Source organism: Stomoxys calcitrans, chromosome 4 (genome assembly GCF_963082655.1).
Source record: "Stomoxys calcitrans chromosome 4, idStoCalc2.1, whole genome shotgun sequence".
Classification (NCBI taxonomy): Eukaryota; Metazoa; Arthropoda; class Insecta; order Diptera; family Muscidae; genus Stomoxys; species Stomoxys calcitrans.
The window spans coordinates 106,002,937-106,028,694 of record NC_081555.1 but is presented as its reverse complement, the minus strand read 5'-3'; the positions used below and the strand labels follow the sequence as shown (position 1 = coordinate 106,028,694).

Genomic DNA, 25,758 nt, shown 5'->3' with positions numbered 1-25,758 from the left:
CGGCCGAACTAAGCACGCTTTCAGTTGTTACTTCTCATTTTTCTTTGAAATATAGATAATGAAAAATTAACGATAGTATCGATATTTATTGTTCGAAATTTCGGAAATATCGAATTTTGCTATTGATAATAGTTTGTCAGCTCCACATTTCGTCATTTATTACCATTCCGATCGTTCGGCAAATACGGATATGGCCGCTATGTACACTAAGGCATGTTTTCAACAGACAGGCGGACGGACATGGCTATGGTGTCTAAGAATTTTACGACTATGAAGATTATATACATTTTAGGGTCGAAAATTAACTTTTTTTTGCTTCACAAACATCATTGACAAGATAAGTATACCCCAATCGATTTTTGGTAGATATAACAGGCAACCAAAACTTTTATTTACGTTTCTTTATCTGAACGCAATTGTTTTTCCTCAATCCCATGGCAGCTGGTTGTACCTACCCTATGGACCCGATGGAGTCCTTTAACGACTAGCGCTGCCGCCTCAGTCTACAACACTCTGCTACAACAACAACAAAACTGTTCCCCTTAGAACATCATTCCAAACAAACCATTTTCATTATAATTCATACATTTTCATTAAAGATTGAATATGTTTATAAACTTGGTAAATACACCCAGAATGACAAAAGATTCTTTAATGCTTACTCAAACCAAACCCAAACACAATGGTGAATGGCATTTCTAAAATGTTCCAAGTTTAAACCAAAATGACCCATAAAACGGATACTTAATATAATGCTGAGATTGCATGCCGGAGATAAGCAAAAGAGTAATAACTTTGTTTGAGCATATATTCATCCACATACGTAGGTATGTGTGAGTTTGAGTGTATATAGACCATATGTGAGCGAGTATATTTTGTTATATGAGCCATGCCAAGTTTTTTAATAAGAACTTTGTCGAAAAATATTAAGCTCGAAACGTGTCTGATTAAGCTATGCTTTTCAAAATGAAGAGACAAACCAACCACATGCAATTATTTTTAGTTGGTTATGATACTATAAAGACCACAGAAATATTCGGATTTCCAAAGTCTGTTAATATTTAACTTTTGGGATAAGCAGTCCATATTAAAGACAAAAGGGGGGACATACAAATGGACACATATTGGAGTATGCTATAGATATGGATATAGTATGGAGTATGCTATAGATATGGAAAAATTTAATTTGTCATTTTGTTCATCATTAAGTGGTAACCTTCATCAACCCCCTGCTCATAGCACGTTCGTTTTTTTATTTGTGCTAAGATTGCTAACTTATGGTAAGCTGCTTTTTTCTTAAACTTATAATGCCTTGGAATTCCTTTATTTCTACCCATTCCTTTACATTGCCCATACATTTACTCAAAAAATAGTTTGGCCCTTTTAAATCTCTTTTATACTGGTAACGGGAATCCATCAATTTACAACCTTCATCAAAATCTCATTGATTTTTATTCTTTCCCATCTTCAGTTCAGCCATAACATAGTATTTTTCGATTAACCTTGCAAGGTAATGCCATACAAAAGGCATTCAATTAAAAAACTCTCAATCAGAAATTTTATTCACAATTTCCTCATCTATCAAAAAAAACTAAACTAACTTCAATTATTCAATAGTCGATGACCTGAATAGAAGCTGGTCGGTCATCCATCGTTAGAGCTGCTGCTAACATGGTATGGCCATCATGTACATACTCTAGATTGCCTTGAGCTGCTATGCCGGCTAACATATGTAGGTAATTGAATACAGCTCTATTCAAATTTGGCCACATCCATACATAACTGGATAGTAATAAATGGATGTTTCATTACCATCGATTTTTTGGCATTTGGGTAGAAATGTGGACAGTGAAAAACTCTTTAACAAATAAAAGCGTATAAAGTTCGGCCGCGTCGAATTTTATATACCCTCCACCATGGATAGCATTTGTCAACTTCTTTGCCCGGTATCTCTTTTAGGCAAATAAATGATAATGGATAAAAGTTATATTAGGTTATGGGGCTCAAGAAGTAAAATCGGGAGATCGCTTTATATGGGAGCTATATCAGGTTATCGACCGATTCAGACCATTATTAGCAAGAATGTTGGAGGTCATAGGAAAAATCGTTGCACAAAATTTCAGCCAAGTCGCATAAGAATTGCGACCTCTAGAGGCTCAAAAAGTATAATCGGAAGATCAGTTTATATGGGAGCTATGTCAGGTTATTAACCGTTTGGTCCATACTTGACATAATTGTTGAAAATCAAAAAAAAAAAACTCAAAAAATTTCAGCCAAATCGAATAATAATAACGCTCTATATACGCTAAAGAAGTTAAGATCCAAGATCGGTTTATATGACAGCTCTATCAAAACATGGACCGGTATGGACTGAAGTCCATGGACTGTAGGTTAAGGAATGTAGTCCCTGAATTGTAGTCAAAGGACTGTAGTCCAAAGACTGTAGTCCAAAGACTGCAGTCCCAGGACTGTAGTCGAAGCACTGTAGTCTACGGACTGTAGTCTAAGGAGTGTTATCTAAGGGCTGTGGTCCAAGGACTGTAGTCCAAAACACCTCATAACAAATTTCAGCCCATTCGGATAAGAATTATACCCTCTAGAGGCTCAAGAAGTCAAGATCCAAGATCAGTTTATGTGGCAGCTATATTAAAACATGGAACAATATGGCCCAGTTACTATCCCTGTAGTCCAAGTACTTCAGTCCAAAGACTGTAGTCAAGGGAGTAGTCCAAGGACTCCAGTCCAAGCACTGTAGTCCAAAGACTGTAGTCCAAAGACTGTAGTCCAAAGACTGTAGTCCAAACACTGTAGTCCAAAGACTGTTGTCCAAAGACTGTAGTCCAAAGACTGTTGTCCAAAGACTGTAGTCCAAAGACTGTAGTCCAAAGACTGTAGTCCAAAGGCTGTAGTCCAAAGACTGTAATCCAAAGACTGTAGTGCAAGGACTGAAATCGAAAGACTATATTGCAAGGACTAAAATCCACAGACTGTAGTCCAAGGAATGTAGTCCATGGACTGTAGTCCAAACACAATAGCCCAAGGAATGTACTCCAAAGACTGTAGTCCAAGGAATGTAGTCCAAGGACCGTAGTCCATGGACTGTAGTCCAAAGACAATAGCTCAAGGAATGTACTCCAAAGACTATAGTCCAAGGAATGTAGTGCAAGGACTGTATTCCATGAACTGTAGTCCAAGGAATGTAGACCAAAGACTGTAGTGCAAGGACTGTAGTGCAAGGACTGTAGTCCAAAGACTGTAGTCCAAGGACTGTAGTCGAAAGACTGTATTGCAAGGACTTAAGTTCAAAGATTGTAGTCCAAAGACTGTACTCCAAAGACTGTAGCCAAAAGATTGTAGTGCAAGGACTATAGTCGAAAGACTATATTGCAAGAACTGTAGTTCAAAGACTGTAGTCCAAGGAATGTAGTCCAAGAACCGTAGTCCAAGGACCGTAGTCCAAGGACTGTAGTACAGGGGCTGTAGTCCAAGGAATGTAGTCCAAAGACTTTTGTGCGCGAACTGTAGTCCAAGAACTGTAGTCCAAAGACTGTGGTCCAAAGACTGTAGTAGTCAATAGACTGCATTGCAAGGACAGTAGTCCAAAGGCTGTAGTCCAAGGATTCTACCCCAAAAACTGTAGACCAAAGACTGTAATCCAAGGACTGTAGTCCAAGGACTGTAGTCCAAGGACTGTAGTCCAAGGACTGTAGTCCAAGGACTGTAGTCCAAGGACTGTAGTCCAAGGACTGTAGTCCAAGGACTGTAGTCCAAGGACTGTAGTCCAAGGACTGTAGTCCAAGGACTGTAGTCCAAGGACTGTAGTCCAAGGACTGTAGTCCAAGGACTGTAGTCCAAGGACTGTAGTCCAAGGACTGTAGTCCAAGGACTGTAGTCCAAGGACTGTAGTCCAAGGACTGTAGTCCAAGGACTGTAGTCCAAAGGGCGTAGCCCAAAGGGAGTAGCCCAAAGGGAGTAGCCCAAAGGGAGTAGCCCAAAGGGAGTAGCTCAAATCAAGGAGCCCGAAGGGAGTAACCCAAATGTAGCATGGAGGGAGTAGCCTAGAGACAGTAGTTAAACAAAGAAGCTCAAATGGATTAGCCCAAAGGGAGTAGCCCAAATGAAGAAGCCCAGATAGAGTAGCCCAAAGGGTATAAACCAAGTGAAGTAGCCCAAATCTGTACCAATCTTCTATCATATTCAGAGTTGGCGTTAAATTACTTTTTATATTGCAGGGCATTGCGTTATCGTGTGTAAATGATATCGCAATCCCGTGCAATATAATCGGACAGAATTCCGCCTGCAGCACCATTTTGTGGCTAGGTAACTATGAACATAGCTGAGTTTCTTTGTATAGTTCTTCCACTAGCTTTGAGACATCTTGCAGATACAAATATATTGGAGTGCCTTCAATCCAAATCTCGCTTGTATGGGAAGGTGCGACAAAAAATATATCTAACAAAGCTGTCGATCTAAAATTCCCATAATAGGCTTCTAGTGGGTAAAAAACTCTATTACAAAAATTAATTTAAAAAAAAATTAGTTGTATCGTCTCAAGTATTCCGTGTGAAACTTCTGCCATTGATCATTGTCTCAAGTCTCATAACCTCCAGGGCAGCTTCAGAGTAATGCCATGGTACAATTGTATCACAGCATATTATACTTCCTAAAAAAACATAGTGGTAAATTTTAACACCGGTATTCACAAAACTTTATGTAGATTTCCGATATAGAATTGTCAAATGAACTTATTTTAAGGCTTCATTAAGTTTTGTGAATAAGGCCGTAAGAGCTGAAGGTTCATGCTTACTTCACGTGAGCTGTTATGAGATTGTGAAATAATTATATATTACTTTTAAACCGTTCTCGAATGAGAAGTACTTGGTCGCGAATGGTATTTCTACAAAAAACTATATCTCTAAACACATTTGTACCGCTGCATGCTAAGTTCCATATCAAAAACTCAGTTGTATAGCTGTACTAATGGTGTGGTTAGAGGGTGTATGAAATAGGGTGGTGTCTAAGGGTTAAAATACTTCAGACCTTAAATTTTTTTTTTAAGTTCACCGCTAGGCACATAAACCTACAGTTTGATAAAATTCCTCTGCTGGAAAAAAAACAACCTTAACATAATTTTGAACTAGTAAAGAAAATAACGGAAATATAAATTTCCTAATTTAACTTTGCATATAACAGGACATATCCTCGTGAAAAAATAATTGCTGTCATCGTCAGAATTAATTGCAAAGTTTTCAGAATCACTTTAAGTTAAGCAAGGACAAGCAAGAGGTTGTTAAAAACTTAACATGAAGTTCCATAAGCAAGCCAACAAAATTTTAACAACACTTTTTAACTCTTTTTTTTTGTAACATGCCGTTCTGCCTATAATCCAGAAAATTTTGTTATACTGCCAAAGTAATTAGCAATTAATGGCAACATTATTCCGCGAAATTCCAATTATATTCAATTTTTTTTTTCTTTCTCTACATTTCTCTACAGTTTCACTTTAGTGTACTTACCAACAATAAAAAACCTTTGATATTTGATTTTTTTATTCAATTACTCGCCCAGCAGAGTGGAAAAGTAACGTCTACGGCCCATAAAGATGAATAGCTGCATGAGTTGGAGGGAGAAAATCACTTTGTTGTGGGGTTGACGGTAGGCTGGACTTGAAGGCTGACCTAGAGTTGGTAGGGCAAAATAAATTTTGCCTATGTGGAAGTTGGAAATTTGTTATATTTATTTTGTCCTTGGGGGATAATCACTGATAACATATGGCTTCTCAGTAGTTTGAATGATTTATTGATTTCCTTTCATTTCTGTTTAAGCTTTTTTTTAAATATTTTGTTTATTAATTTATTCCATAATTAGAATTATATATGCAATTGGAAACTGCTGATGGTTTTTTATTTAAAATTTCCATAAACTGTCTAAACATCAATGTTGAACGATATGTTAAGCTTGACCTTATGATATTTTGTTATATTTAATTTTTGTTATCTGTAAAGAGAAGAAATAACATATATGTTTATATACCAAATGAATTCAAACGCTAAACTGAAACAATAATGCATATGTTTGTATTTCAAATAAATTTTAATTGATTTTTTTTAATTAGACTTTAAAAATTTTTATTTATTTATTTATTTGACAGATGTGTGATTTTCCCCGAAATTGAATAAATTAACTCGCACGGTGAGCAAAATAACACAGTGGGAAACGGTAAGTCGTTTATTTTACATTGAATAATACATAGTAAAAGTAATTAATTTAAAATTAAGTTTTTCCTAGAAAATGTTAAAATTAGATTTTTGCTATAAAAAGTTTTTTTTTTAGAAAATTTATTTCTATAGACAATTTTGTCAACTTTTTATTTCTATAGAAAATTTGCTGGAAAGGGGCTTCTTTTACTGTATATGGAACAAAATTTTCGCTAAAATGTTTATTTTTGACAATTACAGAACTTTTAGTCAAATACCATGCTACGAAAATAGTATATCGCTTGACAAACAGTTTAACGATATAAGTGCCTGTATCTGAATCCCATCTTTATTGGTCTACGAACTAAAGTTTGGATGTAAGGTGTACTCCATTCTTAAAATACTTTATTTCAGCCCGATATTCTCATGATGTCTGATTTCGGGGGTAAAGTGGTCCCCCACATACTTAGCCCTGAAAAAATATCAGCATCGTGCTCTTCTCTCAAATACCATTTATTTAAACCCCACATTGCCATTGGTTTTGAGGGGAGTTTACAGGATGAGGCGTCCCCCAAACACATGGTCCCAAAATTGGTTATCAAATTCGTTTTCTAATCTCAAATACCTTTCATTTGAGCCACATATTAGCATGGTCGAAAAATTTTTACTCTTTGGTGGTGTTCTGGGAAAGGGGTGATGCCCTAAATACATGGCCCTACATTTCGATATCAAATTCGTATTCTACTCCCAAATACCTTTATTTGAGCCCCAAATTGCGATGTCCAGTAAAAAAATGCTGTTTGTGGGTTTTTTTTTGGGAAAGGGGTAGAGCCCCATAAATTTGTCCCAAAAGTGGACCCCAATTCCTTTCATTTAAGCCCCACATTGACATGGTCAGTAAATATGCCCGATTTGGGGGTGTTTTGGGGAGTGGGAGCGAGATCTTGCGTTTCTGAAAATTAGGTTAAGGGGGAGGGTCCGATCCCCCTTCAAAAAATGTAGTACCCAATTTTCACCACGGGATTACTATGCACCACCAGTGAACATTTCATGAAAATCGGTTCAGCCTCATCCATTTGAGGGATGTTTTGGGGCAGGGGCGGTTCCCCAAATACTTGGCCCCCCACCATTTGGATATCAGATTCATATTCTACTCCCAAATACGTTTATTTGAGCCCCATATTGCGATGGTCACTAAATAATTGTTGTTTGTGGGGAGTTTTGGTCCCCCAGAAAATTGGTCCCGAAAGTGTGTATCAATTTCGTGCTCTACTCCTCAATTCCTTTCATTTAAACCCCACATTGACATGGTTGGTAAATATGCCCGATTTAGGGGTGTTTTGGGGAGTGGAGTGATCCCCCAAACACTAAGCCCTGAAAATATATCAGCATCGTGCTCTATTCTCATATATTTGAACCCCATATTGCCATTGGGCTCAAAATTGATATCAAATTCGTTTTCTAATCTCAAATACCATTCATTTAAACCCCTTGTTGGAAAAGCCAGCGAGTATGTCCGGTTTTGGGGTATGGGCTCTAAAAACTATTAATATCGAGCTCCACTGGCTTCAAAACCCAAATTGTGTTGGTGAGAAACACGTCCTATTTGGGGGTTGATATGCTGGTGGGACCTCCCCTAGACAGTTTGTCACGAATGTTGATGTCAGATTCATGTCCTACTCCCAAATACCTTTCATTTGAGCTCCTCGGCAAACATGACCGGTTTGGGGGTGCTTTGGGGGATAGGGCGGCCACCCAGTGACTTGGCTTTGAAAATATATATCAGATTCGTGTTCTATTCTAAAATACCTCTTATTTGAGCTTGATATTGCAATGGTCAGCAAGTACCTCCTATTTGGGTGGTGTCATGGGGGTGTGGTGGCCACATAGACACTTTTCCCGGACATTGATATCAGATTCGTGCTTTACTTCCAAAGGCAAATGTACATATCATATTCGTATTCTACTCGCAAATACCTTTCATTTGAGTCCAATATTGCCATGGTCGGTAAATCTGTCCGATTTAGGGGTATTTTGCGGGTTGGGGTGGTCCCCAAACACTTGGTCCAACAATTCGATATCAAATAGGTTTTTTAATTTAAAATACCTTTCCTTTCCCATATTATCGTGATTGATGTATATATATATATACATATTTGGTTGGTTTTGGAGTGGGGCATCCACCCCCCACCCCCCCCCCCCCCCCCCGTGGTACCCCATCCGAAATTTGGATACCAAATTTTTGTTTGTAGGTTACTATATGAGAGCACACAAAATTTCGCTTAAATCGCACCACCCATCTTCGAGATCTGGCGTTTCTGAAAATTAGGGTAAAGGGGAGGGTCCGCTCCCCCTCAAACAAACAAACAAACACAAATTGATTTTTATATATAAGATTATGCCAAAATTTTATTTTCACAGAAAATTATTTCAAAATTTTATTTTCACAGAAAATGTTGTCAAAAATTAATTTCTACAGAGAATTTTGTACAAATTTTATTTTTATAGAAACTTTTGTCAAAACTTTATTTCTACGAAAATTTTTTTTAAATTAAAATTTTTTTTTAAGATATGAGATCTGTAGATCAATTACAGTTAAACAGTTTGCCATTTTATTTTCCCACTTTATCCCTTTCAGTCCTGTCAAACTTTCTAGGGATACAGCAAAAAGTGTAACAATAGAATTTCATAAGTTTCGTTTCCGGTTGTCGCTTCCATTTTCAGTGATAGCATGTGTAAGCAAAAGAAAAACACCACAAGGCAACAACAAAAAACATGTTCATTAGGATGATGGCTTTTTTACAAGTTCGTTTCACTGTATCATAATTTTGATGAGTTTTTATTAAGGATAAGATAAATGTTAGATAAATCTATATATATACAAATTAAATTGTTGCGTTTCGTTTGTTTGTTTCTTTGTTCCTTACGGGAAATGCGGCAAGTCCCAAACCTGTCGCGGGATAGTTCCTCTGGTGATAGGAACCGGTCCCAGTTCTCGTCCGCTTATATGGAAAAAACCTACCACTTTTATAAGGGTTTGACGCTCGAGGTGACGAATTGCTACCATTCTAACGCCGTTGGATAGGTCCTGGGACGGTTCGAAAAGAACGAGTATACTTTGCAAGTATTTTTAATGGAGATACCTTAGTTAGCCAATATATGTAAGGGATAAGCAATTTTTACCTTTTACCCCAATTTTCAAAAACGCTAGATCTCGGAGATGGGTGCACCAATTTAAGCGATTTGTAGTCGAAGTTACTCTGGGATTAAGCTGAGGTGCGTCCGGAGGGATCTCTTGTCCTTGGTGAAGTAGGTTTGTCCTTGGTGAAGTAGGTTTGTCTGGCAGTTGAGCTAGTGACGTGTGGTCCCAATCTACAATCGGTACAGACATCCAACACTTTGGCTCAATCCTAGCTCGTCAAGTAGTTGAGGAAGTTTATACAATTTAATCGAAAACATTTAAAAGTACAAAGAAAAACCCAAACGTCAGTAGAAATTTGAATTGGGGAAAACCAAAAATAACAGGAAAAATCGGACAGATTTTGATAGAGGAGGCAAAAAGAGGAGACACATGTATCCGCTATTTGAAAGTTTAAATCGAAAAGTAACCAAACAAAAGGGGGGAAGTTCCCCCTTCTGGAAATTTTTCTAAATATTCGACGATAACTTGTAATCCCTTATTTTATACCCTCCACCATAGGATGGGGTATAATTATTTGCTCATTCCGTTTGTAACACCTCGAAATATTCTGCTGACCCCATAAAGTATATATATATTCTTGATCGTCATAACAATTTAAGTCGATCTGGTCATGTCCGCCCGTCCGTCTGTTAGTCAAAAGCACGCTAACTTTCGAAGCAGTAAAGCTAGGCGCATGAAATTATGCCCAAATAATTCTTAGCAGTGTAGGCCGGTTACGATTGTAAATGGACCATGTAGTTCCATGTTTCTTTTCTTTCCATTCTTATCCGATTTGGCTGCAAATTGTCATGACTTATTCTGTTGTGACTTACAACAATTGTGGTTAGTATGGTTCAAATCGGTCCATAACCTGATACAGCTGCCATTTAAACCGATCTTGGATGTTGACTTCTTGAGCTACTAGAGGGCGCAATTCTTATCCGATTTGGCTGCAAATTGTCATGACTTATTCTGTTGTGACTTACAACAATTGTGGTTAGTATGGTTCAAATCGGTCCATAACCTGATACAGCTGCCATTCAAACCAATCTTGGATGTTGACTCCTTAAGCCTCTAGAGGGCGCAATTCTTATCCGATTTGGCTGAAATTTTGCATGACTTATTCTGTTGTGACTTCCAGCAACTGTGGTTGGTATGGTTCAAATCGGTCCATAACCTGATATAGCTGCCATTTAAACCAATCTTGGATGTTGACTTCTTGAGCTACTAGGGGGCGCAATTCTTATCCAATTTGGCTGAAATTTAGCATGACGTGTTTTTTTAAGATTCCCAACAACATTGCAAGAGCAAAATAGAAGCCATCAGAAGTTTGGTCTTTTTTTTGCTAAAAACCTAAGATGGAAAAAACGCTTAATGTCGTATGTGTTGAAAGATATATTAAACTAGTGGCAATACATCAAATCTGTTTGACCATCTGAAAAGGTTCCGGAATAATCCAAGTCTTCTTTGGGTGAGCCAACTGCGATAGACCCACTTCGTTATCTTTGAACAGCAAACAATTGAAGGTTTTGCCTTTCGATGGTATGCAAACTCATATGTATTGGGTTGCCCAAAAAGTAATTGCGGATTTATTAAAAGAAAGTAAATGCATTTTTAATAAAACTTAGAATGAACTTTAATCAAATATACTTTTTTTTACACTTTTTTTCTAAAGCAAGCTAAAAGTTACAGCTGATAACTGACAGAAGAAAGAATGAAATTACAGAGTCACAAGCGGTGAAAAAATTTTTCAACGCCGACTATATGAAAAATCCGCAATTACTTTTTGGGCAACCCAAGTTCGTTTCACTGTATCATAATATAATATAATATAACTCTCCGCATATTTCACAAAAGTATTCTGGATTTCATGTACATGCATGTGAGCTTTCATGTTTGACGGAGTAGAAAACGCAACGAACATTTCTCACATTTGAACAGCTTGGAGGCGACCTGATGGTGGCTCATCATGTGCTGGTTCAACTGCAATTGCAATAGGCATTAAAATATTATTGCGGACTCGTGTACTCGCATGGACTTGCATGGAACCGAAGTCTTTCCTTAAGGGCAAGGGCATGCAAATTCATTGATCCTCTTTTGGGCCGATGTTATGTGGTTCTTAAGGTTAACTTTCTGGCGATAGCAGTTACCACAAAAATCACGGCGTCCCAAAAATCACGGCGTCTCATCGATCCCTAGGATCGATGAGACTGAAATGTATGTTTTATTGCATTAAAGTTCCTGAAATTAACGATAGTTATCAATATTATTTTGGAAAATATGAAAAATATCGAATGTTTCGAATATTGATAGTTTGCCAGCTCTGCTGCATATGTGTCTTTTGTTTTTCTATGGAGTTGTTGGCGAACAATATGTCCGGACGAATTCATACCGTTTTCTCATAATTAAAATGTTCTTATGGAAAGTTTTTCGAAGTGGAGTTTTCAGCTTCGGTGCTTTAAAAATATTTCTTGTATACGTTTGTTTCTTATAAGAATTGTTTCTTATATCAAATCATTTTGCAATGAAAGATTTAAGAAAACTTTATTTTCTTGTAAATGATGTGCTTATATTCGTTATATTATGTATTCAGAGAAGCTACCCAAAAAGGACTCTAAGAGCAGTTCAGCACACATTTATGACAACTTATTAGTTTCCTAACACAATCATAAAAATTACATAGCCTTTTGTTCCTCACTAATTTTCTTCAAATCTGAGAATCACAAAAGTCTTCAACGTTTTTTTCTAAAAGGGATACCTTCGATTCAAAATGAGATATCTTCAGTTAATTGTAAATAACAACGAAAGTTCTTCATCGCTTTTTGTGATCAATGTCTCCTTATGTTCATAGATTATTTGGCTTTGCATAAAGGTTAAAGCCTTGACATCTACCGTTGATTTTAGATAATTTAAAAAAAAAATGTTCACAAAAAATAACTTCTAAGTGGTTTGTGCGAGAGCTTTTTCAATATTTAAATGTAACAAACATTATTTTAGTCTAATTTAGACAATAATTCATTCATTCTTGCAACAGGATATAATTTATGAGAAAAAATCTAAAAATCATCACCCTTATTGTATACAAAACCGTTTAATGTACATATATGTTTATCCACTATGGTATATTAGGAAGTATCGCAAATATGGATGGCACATTCACAGTGACATTTTTTTCACTTTCTTATCAACCGTAGAAGCGGAGAAAACGCAAGAGATATACATAGGTATGTCAGAGTGTCTTTGTTGACTGAAATAAAGTAGAAACATGTGTTTATGGCAAAATAGTTAAAAGCAAATGATGTACAGAACTCAAATGGGTATTTCTACATTCTTAAGTTGCTTTTGCTATTCCAACACTTTTGTATGTGAGGGCTGCCATAAAAATAATTTATTTATGTCTCTGTGTGTGTGTGTATGTATATGGATATATGAAGATGAATGTTAAGTGGGTGTGTTTATTAAAGTGTTGAGGATACGCGTGCTTGTAGCCCATTGTGAAAAATAATATTTCGAAATGGGACAAAGATGTTATCTCATAAGTAAAAAAATAAACGAAAAAATAGGGAGAAACTTTAATGGATGCCAAATCAAGGATATTTTTGTGCAAATATTTGAGTTAATCCTTTATCGATCCCTTTAGGCACTTAAGCTTCTGCATTCCTATACTGCTCCCTAATGATCGTCACAGTCTTTTCTGGGATGCTCTTATTTAACAGCGTGCTCCACATAGAGCTTTGCGAAACTGTGTCAAAAGCACGCTTGAAGTCGATGAGTAAAATGTATAGAAGTTCTGCAGATTGTTCAATGATTACTTAGTTATTATTGGGTTGCCCAAAAAGTAATTGCGGATTTTTCATATAGTCGGTGTTGACAAATTTTTTCATAGCTTGTGACTTTGTAATTGCATTCTTTCTTCTGTCAGTTATCAGCTGTTACTTTTAGCTTGCTTTAGAAAAAAAGTGTAAAAAAGTATATTTGATTAAAGTTCATTCTAAGTTTTATTAAAAATGCATTTACTTTCTTTAAAAAATCCGCAATTACTTTTTTGGCAACCCAATACTTTAATTGGCATATGACAACATTTGTCCCATTAGCTGAACATAGAATAGCGTTCCAAGCGCCACGATCTTCTTCGCTCCTTCTATAATCTCTGAAACTTAGTTTCGACTTATCGCTAACCACTTAATCTTTCCATCAGGCTTTTGGTCGTTCCGGTTTGCGTGTACCATCGTGGCCACCTTCAAAAGACTTCTTCGCTGGAGTTTCTCCATTCATTATGACAACATGACTTAACCAACGCAACCGTTGTATTTTGATACGTTTAAATATGCTAACGTCAACATACATCTCATACAGTTTGTGATTCATACAACGCCCACAATTTCCATTAATGCAAGAATTTTTCTCTCAAACACTCCAAGCACTGCCTCGTCTTTCACAAGTACCCATGCCTCTGAACCATATAACAACACGGGTAGTATCAGTGACTTGTATGGTGTGATCTTCGTATGTCGAGAGGTGGCCTTGTTTCGCAACTGCTTACTTTCGGGTCGACGCAGTCCGAGTTAAGAGAGTGGGCGACGAATGCACATGCAACATTGTGGAACAGCGAAACGGTCGGTAGGATGGCAAAAATCCTATGGGGGGATACAGATCGTGAAAAGGCGAGGCTATTACTAAAAGAAACTAGGAAGGAGGTCAGTTTAGCTATTGGTATCATAACGGGACACATAGGACTACGAGCTCACTTATGTGAAATCGGTGCGGCAAGTGATAGCATGCGGGGAAGATGATGAGACGTTGGAGCATTTCCTTTGTCATTGGCCGGCTTTCGCGTCAAACAGATACCGGCACTTAGGTGGGGACACAATACCAGGCATGAACCAACTTAGGGAGGTGGTATTGAAAACAATTAAGGATTTTGTAAGTAGCTTTGAGTTCCTAACTAAAAATTTCCTTTTTAGAGGCTTTATAGTGTTTAGAGCGCACAGCAAGACGATTAATGGCTTAGGTTTAGGTACATAGTGGCATGAGACAGATTAATATCTGCACCCTCTTTTCAACCTAACCTACTTAATCCAAAGTAGCATCTGTTTGCCAGTATTATTCTTCGCTTTATTTCAAAACTGATGTCATTCGTTTCGGTTACTGCGTTGCCGAGGTAGATAAAATTGTTATCTCAAAGTTGTGGTTTCCAACTTTCTCCATTTTCTTTATCTGCTCGGTAGTACCAGGCGTTTTGGGAGTTGAAACCATCCATTTCGTCTTATCTCCATTTACTGCCAGACCCATTTTCACTGACTCTCTTTCGATTATTCAAAGGCTGCAGTTACTACTTCTGGTGACCGACCCAATAAAGAGATTGTAGGTTTAATTTGTCCTTCTCGCATCTTTTCCAGGATTTGACGCAGTGTGAAAATCTGGTCTAGGGTCGATTTACCAGGTCTAAAGCCTCATTTATGGGGCCCAATTTTCTCATTGCCTTTAGGTTTTGATCTTTCACACAGTACGCTCGAGCGTATCTTGTATGCGATGGGGAGGAGATTTATTCCTCTGTAGTTGGCACATTCCTTTCTTGTGTACGGGAAATGGTATGCTGAAGTCTTTATTGAGAAGGTGCAGCATACGCGTTGGCGGATGTATTGGAAAAGTACAAGGCTGATATGACCGTCTTACAGGAAGTGCGATGGACCGGGAATGGCGTCACAACAACACCAAACGGTGACGAACTATGCTATAGCTGCACACGAGGCATGAATTTGGATGTGAATTTGTGGTTAGTCAGAGACTGAAACATCTTGTCTCCAGCTTTACTCCGGTGGATGAGAGGCTAGCCACAATCCGCATAAAAGCCAAATTCTTCAACATCAGCCTTATTTGTGCCCATGCCCCGACGGAAGACAAAGACGAGCAGACCAAGGATATTTTCTACGAGCGCATAGAGAGAGAATATGAGCGCTGCCCCGTCCATGATATTAAAATCGTTCTGGGAGATTTTAATTCAAAAATAGGGAAGGAAGACATCTTTGGTCCTACAGTCGGAAATTTTAGCCTCCACGAGATAACGTCCAGTAATGGATTGAGGCTGATAGATTTCGCCGCGTCAAAAAACATGGTAGTTAGTAGTACTAACATAAAAATATTCACAAAGCCACATGGCTATCACCCGATCAAAACACGAGGAACCAAAATAATCACGTTGTGATAGATGGAAGGCATTCATCCAGGGTGTTAGATGTACGATCGATTCGTGTAGCGAATATACATTCTGACCATTACCTTAGTGCAGCAAAGGTTCGCATCCGTTGAAGTATGACGAGGAAAGTACGCTCTAATACAGCACGGAAGCTGAACAATGAAAAGCTGCAAACACAACAGATGGCAACGGCATACTCCACTCGACTTACTCAACTGTTTGATGAAAGCACTCCTTGTTTCGATGAAATAATGACGCAGTGGCAAACCATTGCCCACTCCATGGAAAATGACGCGAAATCGGTACTTGGGCACCGGAAGCCTCCTCCAAGAAACCCATGGTACGATCGAGAATGTCGAGATGCTACTAAAGCCAAGAATGCCGCATATAGAGCAACCCTGCAATCAGTAGCAACGCGCCTGATGAAGGAGTGCTGTTGGGAGAAAAGGAGAGAGGAGAAACGTCTATTCCGCAGAAAGATAAAAGAAATGGAAAGACTTGAGTTTGAGCGAACTGGGATGTACAGTAGTCAGAATGAAGTCCGGAAATTCTACGAAAGAATAAAACATCAAACCGATGGCTTTGGTGCAGGCACATCCTCCTGACACAGATTGCGTGCTTAGGATATGGAAAGAACATTTTACCCAACTGCTAGTGTCCGACGATGGCGGCGAAGAGGATACCTCAGAGCCAATCCCTGACGATGGTATAGAATGTTAACTTTCTAGTCAGAATAAGGTCCAAGTAGAAGTGACCAGGCAGAAGAACAACAAGACTGAAGGAGCCGACGGGCAACCCGCCATCCTCTAGCTTTGATCAGTCTATGTAGCATGATCTTACAGATGGCAATAACAAAGCTCCGTCAATCCAAGACCGTGCCAGTGGGAGCAGTGCCTTGTACTTGACCTTCAGTGTCGTCCCAAGTATCGTTTAGAAAACCTTTTCCAGTTGTTGTTGTAGCAGTGTGTTGTACGCTGAGGCGGCAGCCCCTGCTGATGAAAGACTACATCGGGCCAATCCGGTACGTACAACCGGCTGCCATGGGATTGACCATCGCACAGTGTTGCACGTTATTGTATTCGACGAAATGGAGAAATTGAACTGAAACTTTGCACAAATTCGTTTTTGTCCATAAACAGGTTAAGTTCGAAGATGGGCTACATCGGCTAAATCTTGAAGTAGTCCCCATGTAGACCGATCCGCCTATTTATGGTCTTAGGCCCATAAAATCCACATTTATTAACCGATTTTGCTGAAATTTTTTACAGTAACTTTTGTTAGGCTCTTCGATATTCCTCTTCAATTTGGCCCAGATCGGTCCAGATTTGGATATAGCTGCCACATAGACCGATTTCTCGATTTAGGGTTTTGCGCCCATAAAAGGCGCACTTATTGTCCGATGTCGCCGAAGTTTGGGACAGTGAGTTGTGTTAGGCCCTTCGACACCCTTCTTTAATTTGGCCCAGATCGGTCCAGATTTGGATATAGCTGCCATATGGACCGATCTGTCGATGTAAGATTTCGGGCCCATAAAAGACGCAATAATTGTCCGATGTCGCCTAGACATACTTCTGCAATATGGCACAGATTGGTCCAGATTCGGATATAGCTGTCATATAGACCGATCTCTAGATTTAAAGTTTTGGGCCCATTAAAGGCGCATTTATAGTCCGATGTCGCCGAAATTTGGGACAGTGAGTTGTGTTAGGCTCTTCAACATCCTTCTTCTTCCAGATTTGGGTATAGCTGCCATATAGACCGATCTTTCGATTAAAGGTCTTGCGCCCATAAAGGTGCATTTATTGTCCGATGTCGCCTAAATTTGGGACAGTGAGTTAGGTTAAGCCCCTCGACATACTTCTGCAATATGGCACCGATCGGTCCAGATTTGGATATAGCTGTCATATAGACCGCCCATAAAAGGCGCGTTTATTGTCCGATGTCGCCGAAATTTGGGACAGTGAGTTGTGTTAGGCTCTTCGACATCCTTCTTCAATTTGGCTCAGATCGCTCCAGATTTGGATATAGTTGCCATATGGACCGATCTCTCGATTTAAGGTTTCGGACCCATAAAAGGCGCATTTATTGCCCGATTCCGCCGAAATTTGGGACAGTGAATTGTGTTAGGCTCTTCGAAATTTTTCTGCATATTGGCCCAAACCGGTCCAGATTTGGATATAGCTGCCATATAGACCGATATCTGGATTTAAATTCTTAAATCATTCCAAAGTTCGGCCTGGCAGAACTTAACGCCTTTTTACTGGTTTAGCTCAAAATGCACGAACTTGACTTGCATGACATGTGGTTTCAACAAGGTGGTGCCACATGCCACACAGCACGCGTAATAATGGACTTATTGAGAGGCGAGTTTGGTGAACATTTTATTTTACGTACGGGACCAAAATTGGACTAAGCGGATGGTCAATTTGAGGCGCAGTCACGGTCAACATATGCATGAAATAATCTTCAAATATTAAATTATATAGAAAACTTTCCTATAGCTCTTAAAAAATCACCCTTGACTTGCTTCAATTGTGACTTTCCTCAAATCGTTTGACTAGTAATCACAAAATGTTGTTCATTAAATCATTGAAAAACGTGCAACCATTACAATTTACTTTGGACTTTTTATCATTATCATAGAAAGCAAGAAATAACAACATAATCGGATTTTTTTTTATCTCAAAATTTCATTTTCAATTTGATATTAAAATTCTGACACCAGTTTGAAAAGACTCATGAATAATTTATTTAAGCATGTTATTATTATTATCATCATGCCAAGTGCTTCCAGCGAATAAAATCTCAAATTAATATCGATTTTAATTTGCATTCTTTAAGTATTTATGTAGTCAACAGCCTCGAAAAAACCTAAGTCTGTAATTAGTTGTAGCTTCTACGCCCTCAGCCATTATTAATTGAAGTTATCCTTTCCTATTTTAAGATATTGCTTTTTAAATTTTCTCTTTTCAAAGGCCCCCCCTCCACCCATCAAACTTTTTCACTTTCAATGTGTTGCCCTAATTTTCAAGTGGTTGTTTTTTGTGGTAAAATTTTCTTTTACATCGTCGGTTTTGCTAAACCATAAAATCATAATTAAATCAAGTTCACCATCTGTAACAGAATCGTAGGGAGACGACTAGGAAGGGGACAAGCGATGGGCTGGCAGAATGCTAATGCGCAACGATTGAATGGCAAACGATAAAATTGAAACCGTAAAGAGGAAAAACAACGCTGGTTTTTGTGTTTCTTGGAAAAGCTCAATAAAGAACAAACAGCAGTTTTTCAATTTCTCCTGCTTCAAGGGCAAAAAATGCTAAGTACTTTGTCACAAGAGCGCAAAGTGGTTACGAAAATTGTGTATGCCATAAAAAAAATATTTTCGAGAAGAGAAATTGGTTAAGTTTTAAGTTTAAAGATGACAATGACCGAAATCCTTCCAGTTTGAGAATTTTCAGAGATGCTTTTAAATTTAGAAGCTGTCTGGACTAGTATACGGAGATCTAATAAAAACTATGCCTTCCTAATACTTAAGATATCAAATCGGAAGATTAGCTTAAGAAGAATTAGTTAATAAAATTAGTAAAGGTTGGCTAGGATTGTAGTAAAGACTAAATAGACTAATGATATAACAAATAAGCTTGGACTTAAGTGGGGGAAAGCCGACATTTTGATACCCTACACCACATTGGGTATGGCAACTTAGCCAGCGAAATTAAAATTAGCTTGAATTGGAGATGAAGAGTTTCAACCAAAATCCATAGATATTGTAAGAGTCATAAGAGACGTTTTCTTCTGAAAAATTTTGAAAAGATCGGTTGATAAATATGCTCACAAAGGCCCTTCGGTAAAAATTGGAGGGTATATGTATATGGGAGCTATATCCAAATCTGAACAGACTTTGTAAGTTTAAATAGGCTTTGTCTCTAGGCCAACAAGGATGGGACAGTCATTTCTGAACCAAAGTCAAGACAGGGGCTTGATAAATGAAGTGGGAAATGTGTAGGGTAAGCATTGGAGCCGCTTGTCCCACTCACTGCTTACGACTTCGTCCAGGTGACCAAGTTCCACTGTCTCGACGTGAGAAAAACCCACCTCGGTGATACACATTGCAGCCTTTCGACCATGTCCCTCCCCGTGTATTAGTGCCATACTTACACCGTAATCTTATCTCAGTGATTAATACAGCCAGCCCTCGCCCTTGTCCCTCCTACAAAGGAGCCGCTGATCACGACTCCTGTCTACGTCTGTCTACGCAACCACCCTGTGAGTTAGTGCTATGCTCTCGCCGTGAGTGAATCGCGTCTCCGTGATAAACACGGAGCTCTTCGCCAGCTCTTCGCCTTTGTCTCTCTGACAAAGGAGCCGCTGAGCCCGTGAACACGCATTCGTGCCGTCTGCCTACGACCTTCACCTCGTGATTTAGCGCCGTACTCACGCCGTGATGTAATCATGTCTCGGTGATTAACATAACCAGCCTTTCGCCCTTGTCCCTCGGACATAGGAGCTGCTGAGACTGCGAACATGTATTCATGCCGTTTGCATACGACCACCACCCCGAAAGATAGTGACGTACTCACACCGTGTGAGTGAATCACTTCACGGTGATTAACATAGCCATAGCCAGCGGGATAAATGCGTGTCCGCGTGTCTGCCTACGACCGCCACCCCGTATGTTAGTCCCGTACTTACACTGTAATTAACATAACCAGCTCGGTGATTACCATGATTAGTCCTTCGTCCTCTGACATAGGTGGCATTGAGCCCGCGGACACACACTCGTGCCGTCCGGTGATTTAGAATCGAACTCACGACGTGCGTGAATCACATCTCAGTGATTTGCCCTTTTCCCTCTGACATAAGAGCCGCTGAGCCTGAGAATCCGCGACGGCGTAATCTGCGTACGACCGCCAACCCGTGATTTAGGGTTGTGCTTACGTCCTGAGTGAATGAAACTCCCGATGATGAACATTCCCTTCCCCCTTCTCAAGACACATTCGTGCCGTCTTCCTACGACCTGCACCCCGTGATTTAGCGCCACATTCACGCTGTGATCCAATCATGTCGCAGTGAAGCCCTGGTTATGTTACCAGCCCCTCGTTATGTTACCATCCCTTCGCCCTTGAAAAACATAACCAGCCCTTCGTCCTCGTCCCTCTGACGTAGGCGTCGCTGAGTCCTTTGATCCGCGACCCGACTATCTGCCTACGATCGCGCCCCGGTGATTTAGTGTCATATTCACGCCGCGTGTGAATCACATCCAGGTGACTAACATAGACAGGCTTTCGACTTTGTCCCACTGACATATGAGCCACTGAGACCGAGAATCCGACGCTGTCGGGCATTCTCAGACTGCCTACAACCCCATCGCGGTAATTTAGTCACAGCGCGCACGCCATGATTGAATCACATCTCAGTGACTTAAGTTAGGTTGAAAAGAGGGTGCGGATGTTAATCCTCCCCATGCTACTATGGACATACACCTAAGCCAGTTATCGGCTTGTTGTGCGCTCCAAATACTAAAAACAGTAACCTTGAAAAAGAAGATATAAGTTCCAATTCCATGCTACTTACAAAATCCTTAATTGTATTCCATGCTACGCCTACAAGTTGGTTCATGTCTGGAATTGGGTCCACACCTAAGTGTCGGTATCTGTTAGACGCGACAGCTGGACAATGATAAAGGAAATGCTCCAACGTCTCATCATCTTCTCCGCATGCCCTACACATGCTATCACCTGCCGCACCGATTTTACATAAGTGAGCTCATAGTCCTATGCGTCCCGTTATGATACCGCTATTAATTTTATAACGGGACACAGGATTATGACCTCCTTCTTATTTCCTTTCAGTAATAGCCTTGTCTTCTCACGATCTCGATCCCCCCATAGGAATTTCGACGTCCAACCGTTTCACTGTTTCACAGGGTTGCAGGCGCATTCGTCGCCCACGCCTTTAATTCGGACTGCGTCGACCCGAAAGGCTTTGGGTAAACCAAGTTTATTGACGGCAGTTTACTGGCCTTCATTGCAAAATCTCAGTGACTTACATAGTCAGTATTTCGCTTTTGTCCATTAGACACAAAAGTCACTGATCATGAGGAGCATGTCACTGTGGGATCTTTCACGGCGACCCACTGCCACGACCATGACGTGAGCAGACCACGATTTCTTACCCTCAGCATCTCGCGGCTTGTTTTCCTTACATCTCCGACTTGAAATGATGTCTGACCCTATACTGTCTATATTAAGTAATACTTGCTCAATAAAATACATCAAAAACGAACAAACCTAGCCCTTTCTCTCTCTTTGTTACCGACACAAATACATTCCTGTGACTGCCCCTGTCCCCGGTAAACTGAACCCAAGCAACTAGAGGTAAGCTCGCCGTTACAACAAGCGGGCAGACAGACATACAGGTAGACAGACACAGCTAAATGGCTGAAACTTCAAAATTTTCTCAAAGCAAAGTTTCCTTGAAATTTTCTCTAAAGACAAAATTTCCATCAAATCCTAGGAGGATTCTATACCATCACTAAGGGTTCCGCGGTATCCTTTTCGCCGCCATCGTCGAACACTAGCAGCTGGATAAAATGTTCTTTCCATATTATCAGCACACTAGCACACACTAGGAGGATGTGCCTGCACCAAAGCTATCTGTTTGATGTTTAATTCTTTGGTAGAAATTCGATCACACTTACATCTTTCCATTTCCTTTTTTCTGCGGGACAGGCGTTTCTCCGCTCTCCTTTTCTCCCCATACCTCTCCTTCACCTGGCGTGTTGATTCTGATTGCAAGGTTGCTCTGTATGCTGCATTTTTGGCTTCAGTAACATTTCGTAGGCTTCAGGTACCCAAATACGGATTTCGCGGATTTTTCCATGGAGTGGGCAACGGTTTGCCACTATGCCATTATATCATCACAAGGAGAGCTTTTTTCAAGCAGTGTTCAGTATGCCGTTGCTATCTCTTTTGTTTGCAGTTTTTCAATGTCCCGTTTCCGCGCAAAGTCAAATCGTACTTTTCTCGCCATGTTCAAATCGGTACAAACCTTTGCTGCAACAAGGTAATGATCCGAATCTAGATTTGCTTCACGGATAGGTCGAACATCTAACACGATGGACGAATGCCTTCTATCTATCACAACGTGATCAATTTGTTTCATGGGACAACCATGTGAATTTGTCTTGAAATCTGGTGCTGTAGCTACCATGTTTTTGCCGTGGAAAAATCTTTTAGCCTCAACCTATTATCGGTGGATATCGTGTGGAGGCCAAATTTTCCAACTGTTGGCCCAATCAAATTTTCCTTTCCTATTTTCGCATTGAAATCTCCTAGAAAGATTTTAATATCATGGGCGGGGCAGCGGTCATATTCTCTCTATTGGCACTCGTAGAAAATTTCCTTGGTCTGCTTGTTGTATATTCTTGTTGAAAAAATGTGCTTTTATGCGCATTTTAGCTGGCCTCTCATCCACCGAAGTAAAGCTGGAGCCATGATGTTTCAGCCTTCAACTAACCACAAATCCACTACCAAATTCATGTGTCGTGTCATGGCGGCTATAGTAAAGTTCGTCGCCATTTGGTGTTGTTGTGACGTCATTCCCAGTTCATCGCATTTTCTGCAGGACGGTAATATCTGCCTTGTACTTCTCCAATACATCCGCCAGTGCATATGCTGCACCTTCTCTATAGAGAGTGCGGATCTGCAGATAACGGTCCAATTTTTGTTTTGCGTTGGTCGTCAACCCTGGGGGAGTCCGTTTTAACTATTTGTTTTGTTTCTCAGGGTGGTTGCTATAATTGTCCATTGGCGGGTTACTGGCCCAGTGCCTCAACCGCATGGGTTATATGAGATCGCATATAAATCCTTTGATGTCGCGACCTGCTTGCTCCAAGATGCGAAGCTCACACTGCGCCAAATCCTGGAAAAGACCCGAGAAGAACAATTCAACACCTACGATCTCTTTGTTGACTACAAAGCCTCTTTCTATAGCCCTTAACGTTCAAAGGTATTTCTGAGTTTGGTATCCCTGCGAAATAGGTAAAACTCTGCAGAATGACACTTGCTGATACGCGTTCCTCAGTAAGAATAGGAAAGAATCTCTCGGAAGAAAGAACCATGACCTGTATGAGATGTATGACGACGTTAGCATAGTTAAACGTATCAAAATACAACGGTTGCATTGGCTAGGTCATGTTGTCAGAATGGATGAAGAAACTCCCACAAAGAAGTCTTTTGAAGGCAAACACAGTGGTACACGCAAACCGGGAGGACAAAAAGCCCGATGGAGAGATCAAGTGGTGGGAGACACCTTGAAACTTGATGTCAAAGATTTTAGAATGAGCGCAAAAGATCGAGGCGCTTAGAACGCTATTCTACGTTCGTCTAGTGGAACAAATGATCAGTCATAGCCAATTAAAGTAAGTAAGATATTTTAGTTATTATCTTTTTGGCAACCCTGATTTAAACAGTTCACGCACGTTTGGTGTTTCGTTTCACTGTCAAACGTCTTCAGTTTGGTCTGTAATTTAACCATGAATCGTCTTACAAACGAACAACGCTTCCAAATGATTGAATTTTATTATCAAAATTCGTGCTCTGTTAAGAAAGTCCATCGCGCGCTTCTTCCACGGGTACGTAAATAACCAGAATTGTCGATTTTGAAGTGAAGATCAGCCAGAAGCATTGCAAGAACTACCAATGCATTCAGAAAAAGTCACAATTTGGTGCGGTTTATGGGCTGGTGGCATCATTGGATCGTACTAGCTCAAAGATGGTGTGAATCGTAACGTAACTGTGAATGGTGAGCGCTATCGTGAGTTGATAACCAACTTGTTTTGCCCAAAATGCAAGAACTTGATTGCATGACTTGTGGTTTCAACAAGGCGGTACTACATGCTACACAGCACGCGTAACAATGGACTTATTGAGAGGCGACTTCGCTGAACATTTTATTTTACGTTCGGGACCGCTCAATAGGCCGCCTAGATCGTGCGATTGAACGCCTTTAGACCATTTTTTGTAGAGCTAAACTAAAGCTCATGTCTATACAGACAAGCCCGCTTTAATTGACGCTTTGAAAGACAACATTGAAGCATTTATTCGTGATATACCGGCCGAAATGTTAAAAAGAGTATGCCAAAATTCGACTAATCGGCTGGACCATGTGAGGTGCAGTCACGGTCAACATTTGCATGATATAGTCTTCAAACATTAAATTATATAGAGCGTACTATCGATTCAAATAAAGATTTCATGGATTTTTCAGAATTTTATGTGTTTTTTTTTTTTTTTTTTTGAAAAAATAAACATTCACTTTTTATGATAGTGATCCTATATAAGCCGATCTCCCGATTAGCATTCTACGACGCCTAAATGCTTAAAGTTTTGACTGGTTTGGGAGAATTTCGGGCAGTTAAGTAAAATCATGTCGTGTTAATTTTTAGCTGAATAGTTTGATAAATCCGGCTGTACTTCGAACGTTTTTACTATTCTGACTTTGATACAGAGTATTATTCTGACATACTTCGCGAGTGTTATTGAGGTTCCGATATCCCCATGAAAAAACTGACCAACGCGGTTCATAGCTTAGGCAAAAATCGCAACTATGGACAAAGTTTCCGCTTTACTATGGACACACACGGCTCACCGTAAGTACTAAATCACCTGACCTCTCTCTTGCAGCAAAACATTTCGTCCTTCTTACTCAGATTGCCAAAAATAAATTCCTTTAAATAAAACCAAACACTTTTACATCACCTCAACACGGTGGCGATAACAAGATTATTCCCTGAGCTATTTTTGCAAACAACTTTTCAATTTCCATTTATAATGAACTCTAATGAAATTCCCATCTATTTTAATCTTCGACTTCGACCACTTATACAGAGATATTGGTAAAGATACAGCCAAAGTAAGGGTAGAGGGAGAAGGAGTAAATGTCTTGGCTATCAATTATAAGGCTATCAATAACCTTCGTCCTGTTTTGGACGTTGGGGAATACGCATTTTTAAATAACCTCTTACTATCAGCCTTCCTCCCTTACTTACTGATTCACACACTTACTCACTTGCTGACTGCTAAAGTGAGTGGAGTCCAGTGAGAGCTTTGTAAGAAAATCAACCGCATGGTCGGTCGTATTACTTATTTAAAAGCATATCCCACACGCGTGTCCATAACCCA

The 25,758-nt window shown here is 39.6% G+C and overlaps 1 long non-coding RNA gene across 1 annotated transcript in view; it reads right to left on the bottom strand.

The window, feature by feature from the left end:
- The window catches only part of LOC106085891 (uncharacterized), a 107,796-nt gene that overhangs the window by 48,113 nt on the left and 33,925 nt on the right, over positions 1-25,758 (bottom strand). Inside the window, exon 2 of the long non-coding RNA XR_001221046.2 lies at positions 5,517-5,997. This is a non-coding gene — a long non-coding RNA (uncharacterized LOC106085891). The remainder of the gene's footprint in view (positions 1-5,516; positions 5,998-25,758) is intronic.